The sequence below is a fragment of the Monodelphis domestica genome, chromosome 6 (genome assembly GCF_027887165.1).
Source record: "Monodelphis domestica isolate mMonDom1 chromosome 6, mMonDom1.pri, whole genome shotgun sequence".
Taxonomy (NCBI): Eukaryota; Metazoa; Chordata; class Mammalia; order Didelphimorphia; family Didelphidae; genus Monodelphis; species Monodelphis domestica.
In genome coordinates this window covers 193,975,653-193,982,398 of record NC_077232.1, presented here as the reverse complement: position 1 = coordinate 193,982,398, position 6,746 = coordinate 193,975,653, and the positions used below count along the sequence as shown (strand labels likewise).

Below are 6,746 nucleotides of genomic sequence, written 5' to 3'. Positions count from 1 at the left end.
ATGTGCAAAAAGAAAGGAAGACCAGGTTTCAGGAAAAATTTAAGTACGACTTTCCATTGTAGGTGAAGGACAAAGATTTATCGGTTCTATCCAAGGATAAAATAATAGACCGAAGGATATGAAGTAACCAGCAATTGACCTATATAGCTAAATATTTATGGCATTCTATAAGAATAAAAAAATCATTGCTTTTGTCCATAGGATTTTGTCCATCAGAATAAAGGATACCCCCACACACAAGTTAGTGTATCACCCTTACCCCTCACCTATGGTCTTCCTGATTTTCCATGACCAAAAATAATTGATTAGCTAGAGACCAGTTTTCTTGTAATGAGCCATTTTGTGAAAGTGAGATTATTCCTCAGATGAAAAAGATATGGTACCATCCAAATCTACCAACTTAGTCAATGAGTTAAAATCCATATCAATATGAAGCATTGACATAGCATTTAAACAGATACTATGATGCCATTGGTCCAAAATAATTCAGAACTTCAACAATCCATTATTTTACTCCTTAATCTAAAGAAGGACAAAACCCTATATATAATTTTGTAGACAATCTTCACAAATTGCTATGGTTGATAAAATGATTTACTTTGTGCCCAGACTGCCATCAATGAACCTTTGTGAACTTACCTAGGCTAACCCTTGAATGAATGGTAAACATAGAGTCTTTTGCCTGGTTTATTAAAGATACTTTTGTAACTCGATGGGATCTGTTGAATTGTATTCTTCCTGAATAATCTTTGAGAGGCTTAGATTGCCATTAAGCTAGGATGATGAAGTGAACTACAATTTTAATGAACACTCTTAGTCAGAACTATACTTCCCAAAAAGAGAAGGGGTCCATTAGATTCAATAAGATTCATAAATGAATAAACAATGGATATTATAAATGTGAAATATCTCTTTTTTTGTATAAACAGTGGCAAAAGCTAAAATAGTTCCATCAAAATATGGTGAATTTTACAGAACTTTGTGACATGCAAACACATTTCTCATATAGCAGGAAAAAATAAATGAAAATGTTAAATAACAACATGAAACTTTTTCCCTTTTTTAGGTTTTCTAGAAATTTTAAGACATTTTACATTTTACAGTATTTACCTTTGCCAGAAATCAATGCATTGAAAATACAAAAACCAAAGATAAAACTTCAAATAAATGGAAAAAATTGTGGGAAAAACTGAACAACAATTATAGTTCAATCTCAAGAAAATAATAGAAGAAACAAAAATAAATATACTTGATTTTAATAATACATGTAAGATAAAATAATATATTGATGATATAAAAGTTTATATATGATATATGCAGAAAAAATAAAACAGAGTATATATGAAGAAGAAAAGACAATCTGATAGTGCATTGAGAAAAATACAGAGGAAATATGTATAATTTAAAAGATTAATATAAAACTCTTTGAGAAACAAGAGAAAGTCACAAAAAGAGGAGAAAAGAGGTGAGGTAATCAGATACCAAAGAAAAGAGGGAAAAGGGAGCAAATATTCTAGATAAGTGATTATACTATAACTGAGAAAGTACTTCTGACACTGATGGTTATGTTGCCTATTATTTTTTAAGATGTCATTAGAAAAACTTTTTATTGCATTTACTATGTGCCATTTTCTATGCTAAATCCTTCAGTCTTAACAAGAACACTGGAAAGCAGGTCCTATTGTTAGCCCCATTTATAGATGAGGAAACAGAGGCAGATGTAAAATGACAGTTAATAAGTGTCTGTGGCTTGATTTTACCTCATGTCTTCACTCTATCCACTCTTCCAAATAGCTTCCTCTGGTAAAATTAATACAAGAATAAAATTTATATTCTTGATGGTATTTGTAATAGCTAGTTTTAATTTCATTTACCTATAGGGACTTGATTAGGTACAAACACTTTTTTTTAAATTGAATTAAAAATTCCAAACTGAGTTTGAACAGAGCCTGTTATATTCCTTAAATTAATCAAAGCTACTGTGTGAGAGATCCCCGAAACACTTTGTATAAAAGGGAAAAGGTTTCTCACAATTTGAGAAAGATAAAACTTATGGCATCTAGTCTCAAGATACTAAAACAAGCATTGAACAAAGGAAGTATTGATATGTACCAGAGGAGGGAGACATTAAGGAGAGTCCTTGGCTTAAGAAGGGTTGTGTAGAGGATATAGGCTGAGGCAAGTCTACAGTCAATGTCTTTCTTTACAAAGATGCTATTATATAATCAGCAGTTCTAACCTTTCCATTAATTTGAATTTCTTTTCTCAGTGGTTAAATAACAATAGATATAAATGTAAATCTAGGCAGAGTATTGTACTTCAGCCTGAACTTCAGGAATGTTTCCTACTTGGGACTTGAAATAATTGTGACTGAACTAAATTTTTTTCATCTAAAATAAACTCCCTAGAACTGAAAAAATGGAAAAGAATTCAAAGAGAAAAAGGAAACCCATGTAATTATGACCAGAGAGGGAACACAGACACACAAAGGAAATGGAGAGAGAGAGGGAGCGAGAGTAGAGAAGAGAGAGAGACAGAGAGAGAGAGACACAGAGACACAGACACAGAGACACAGAGAGAGACAGAGAGACACAGAAAGAGTCGAAAGAATGGAGGAGAGGGGGAAGAGATTGCTCTTCAACTCTCTTCCCTTTGGGGGAAAGTAATCCAGTCTTGTCTCTCCTCAGAGAATGGTTCTGGGAGGTGGAGATTAAGAACAAGAGAGATAAGCTTTGGTAAGATGACACACTGCCTTCCCTTTTGGTCCCAGCTATTGTTGAGAGACAGGATGGACTCTTCTGCCTCTGGGTCCCTCACATACACCAACTGCCACTTCACCACCAAGTCCTGAGATTATTCCTCAATGTAGGAGAGAGAATTGCTCCTTGAATCTGGTTGTTTAGATCCCAAAGATCCTGAACTAACCCTCCTCTTTGGGAACAGGTATGGTTCTCCCCAAATCTGCAACCCCCTTTCCTAGTAGCAGGAACTAGCCAGACATGATTCTAAGTAGTAGACAGTTTATTTGAATTCACACAAGAAAGGAAGAGGTAGGGGTGTAAGTTGAGAAAAGTGGGTAAAGAGGAAGCCCTATTGACTGGCAGACTGACCCCCCCAAACTTTCAGGGATCAAACTCTCAGCCTTGACCCTTCCAGTCAGTTGCTATTTTGATCCCTGCTCCTGAGCTAACTGGCTTGAGTTATAGAGTCCAGGACAAGTTAGGGAGAGAGATTGGGGATAAATTTTTGGAGAGAGGATTACTCTGTAGTTGGCTTTCTTCAAAGTCCCAGTTCACAATGTCTTAAATTGAGTGAGAGATATTCAGGGGTTCACTGGGAAACAGTTGATCTCCAGAGAGACCCAATCTTAGGAGATCTGCTTTTCAGGCTCTCAGCTGAAGAAGTGAAGTAGTGGTTGGAGTTTCAGCTTCTCTTCTCTCACTGGAATCTTGAGTTTTTTTCTCTTCTTGCACCTCTCCTGCTCATTCTTTACTCTTTACACCATTGGATCTGATTCCTCTCTTACACCCAGTAGACCTTAATAAAAATGATAATTATAACAATGATATTATGATAACAATAACATTTATTTAGTACTTACTATGTATTGAAGCTATTATACTCCCACAGTCTTAAAACAAGCTAAATTTAATAGGGGAATGGGATATTATATTTATATGCCTTAAAGCTTGCAAAGCAGTGCCCCTCTGTTATCTAACTTGATCTTCACAATAATGCTATCAAGTAGAAGCTGTTCAATTTTACAGAGGAAAAAAGACAATCACATATATACCAAAACATGGGAGCTAACCTTAGATTCAAGTTTGTATTATCCTATGGAGCAAAAGTGAAATGACCAGCACAGTCTATTAGAGTCCCTATATTTTTAAAAGGAGGAAAGGAAAATGTAAGAATTTGTATAGAAAAATCCTCACACATGATATTTATGGGAATCACTACTACAAATATTGTGGAAAATTTCTAGGGACAAAAGGTCTTCATAATAAGTCATAAAGAGCAAAAAAATAGCTGACTATAGTAGAGTTATGATTAAACAATAGAATGTACTATAGGAAGGATACAGAAATAATATTTATATCAATAAGAAAGATCTTAGCCAAAAAACTATGTACTCTTAAAATGAATGAAAATAATATTGTGTGTGTGTGTGTACAACTATGAGATCACTATAAACCAATGGGACCAGCATCCCTGGACCCATTGGATAGGTAAAAAAAGGTATTACAAATGGTGTAGGGGTACTGGAGATTAACCCTTGGTCTGGGGAGGGTGCCCTTTCAATGACTGACTCCAATGGAAACCCTTTAAAGATAGAGAGGTGTACTTAGGTTAAATGGGCAGGAGGCAGAGTGCAGGATCAGCTTCCTCCCTGAACAGAGAAAAGTTCATGACTTTTATATACAAAGGGGATGGGTCTAAGTGACTTGGAGAGGAAAGATGGGGGTGGGTATGAACAATGAGGACAATCAAAGGAGAAAAGGTAACAGAATAGGTGATAGGTGCCTTTTGGTCTGGGGGTTTAAACGTAAGCATACATCATTTATGACACCTTGATCATAAAAGTGGATGTGGGAGCATGGTACAAGTATACATCCTTGATGACATCATGGTCATAAAGGTGGGTAAGCTATCTATTTTGAAAAAACTAATAATATTTGAGACCATTAGTGATGTTTGAGATGTAAAGATCACAAAGGTGGGTAAGTTATCTCCAGAAACCTAGTGTGTTTGAGATGTAAACAAGAGGTACCCCTTCATTCTCAGACCCTTATCTTAAGGCTAATGTAAATACATCCAAAATTTAGAGGTAGAGCAGCCCATGTTTGTCCAACTGTTAGCCCTGCAAGGTGAAACCCTCATGTAATCTTTCACCTGTGATTTCTCCAGGAATTTCGGGTGTAGTGGGGAGACCTGGTGTCCATCACACAATGACAAGGAAAGTAAAGCAGCACTGCTCATGTTGCCCTTCAATGTGAATTAAACTTCTACCTCTGTTTGTAAAAATAAAGAAAATACATGTCAAAATTTAAAAAAAAAAGGAAATTTCAAGAAGAAAAAGGAATTGATACAGAGGCCAAACTTAATCATGATATTAAACAGAAGACATCATCCTGGCAATAACAAAAGAAGGGTAATGGACAGTTAAAATTTTAGAGAGAAAAAAACAGAATATTCTAAAAATGTTGGAAGAAAAGCCAATGACTTTCAAAAGTTATAGAAATAAGAGAAGAAATATGAGGATATTGGTAATGTAGAATAACAATTACTACCATAATTGTGTCAATAATAACTCATCTTTCATGATGACTTAAGGTTTACAAAATACTTTACCCACAATGGCACCTTGAGTTGAGTCCAAGAATTATTATCCCCATTAGAAAGCTGAGGAGACTACAGTTAATAAGTATCTGAAGTGAGACTCAAACCCAGTTTTCCTGAATCCAGATCCAACAGATATTATCACCCACTCGAATAAAGTCGAAGTGGCTCATGAATTGGAGTGTTTGGGGGCTTTTTTGTTTTTATATATGAGTATCTCAGGCAAGGTTTGCTAGAACCATAAGGAGGGTGGGTTGACTGGAATTTTCCCTAAGAGTCTGACATTTAGAGGGCATTAACAGAATGTATGTTTCTCCCACACCACAGACTCAGTAAAGCTTAGCACTTGGCAAGAATAACAATTTAAAACCAGAAACTACCAAAAAATGCATCCATTTCTTTTTCCCCAGGAACTACACTGAACATAGGTAAGCAATTAACCTTCCTGCCCTGTTCAAAGAAATAGACTCCCTATGACCCAGGGCTATTGTCTCTTTCTTTCTCTCCCACTCCCCATATTACTGAACTGAAGACATTTTTTAAAAAGTGAATTTTAGGATGTATTTCATGATATTTGCTGTGGGAAGATTTAGTCAAACTTGTTTCAGGTGCAACATTCTTGTAGTTATGACTCTAGTACCTGGAATATTGTAGACCTTTAATAAATGGTTTTAGATGGAATTTGAAAAAGGTAATACTTAATAAGAAATACTATTTTTTATGTGAAAAAGAAGTGGTAAATGAAACCATAGGAATTTAGTTAATAGGAAATTTTAGAAGAAACTCTAGAGTTCTTTTTATTCAATCACCTAATTTTATAGATAGAAACATTGAGATAAGATGGAAAGGACCTAGCCCAAGATCATATAGGATATGAATGACAGGGGCAAGATTCAAGCCCAGGATCTCTAATTCTAAATCCTAATCTGCTGTTAGCAGAATGAAGATTGATGACTAAAGATTAATAAAAGAATTTTAGTGAAGTGTCAAAAAGACATCAAAGCTACAAAGTAAACATCCACAAATTAGGGAATTAGAGTCTTGCCCTGGTATGTTCAGTTTGGTTTTCATGTTTTACAAAGGACATCAACAAGTTGGAACATAAGGAAAGGAGGAGAGTGAAGAGACTATAGATTGACAAATGAAGAAATTACATACATTTAGCCATAACAGGAAAACCAGCCTGGTGAATTGCCTTGAATTCATACCACCGCAGATGGAACTGGGAATGTTTATTTTAGAGGACCCTCACATGGGGCATGATGGTTGACTTCAAATGAATTCAGTGCTGCCATGTGATAGAGAAGATAGAACTGTTCATCTTAACTCCAGAAAGTAGAATTAAAAAATGAACAGAAGTCTGAGGCAGTTAGCATTAGAACTGATATGAGAGAAAACACTTCTTA

General features: G+C 35.3%; 1 long non-coding RNA gene across 1 annotated transcript; it reads right to left on the bottom strand.

Annotated features, from left to right (window-relative positions):
• Positions 1-1,240: 1,240 nt before the first annotated feature.
• Positions 1,241-5,189, bottom strand: LOC107649316 (uncharacterized). Its single transcript, XR_001622906.2, has 2 exons — positions 4,894-5,189; positions 1,241-3,537 (listed from the first exon to the last, which is right to left on the bottom strand). It is a non-coding gene; the product is annotated as an uncharacterized LOC107649316 (long non-coding RNA).
• Between the last annotated feature and the right edge of the window lie 1,557 nt (positions 5,190-6,746).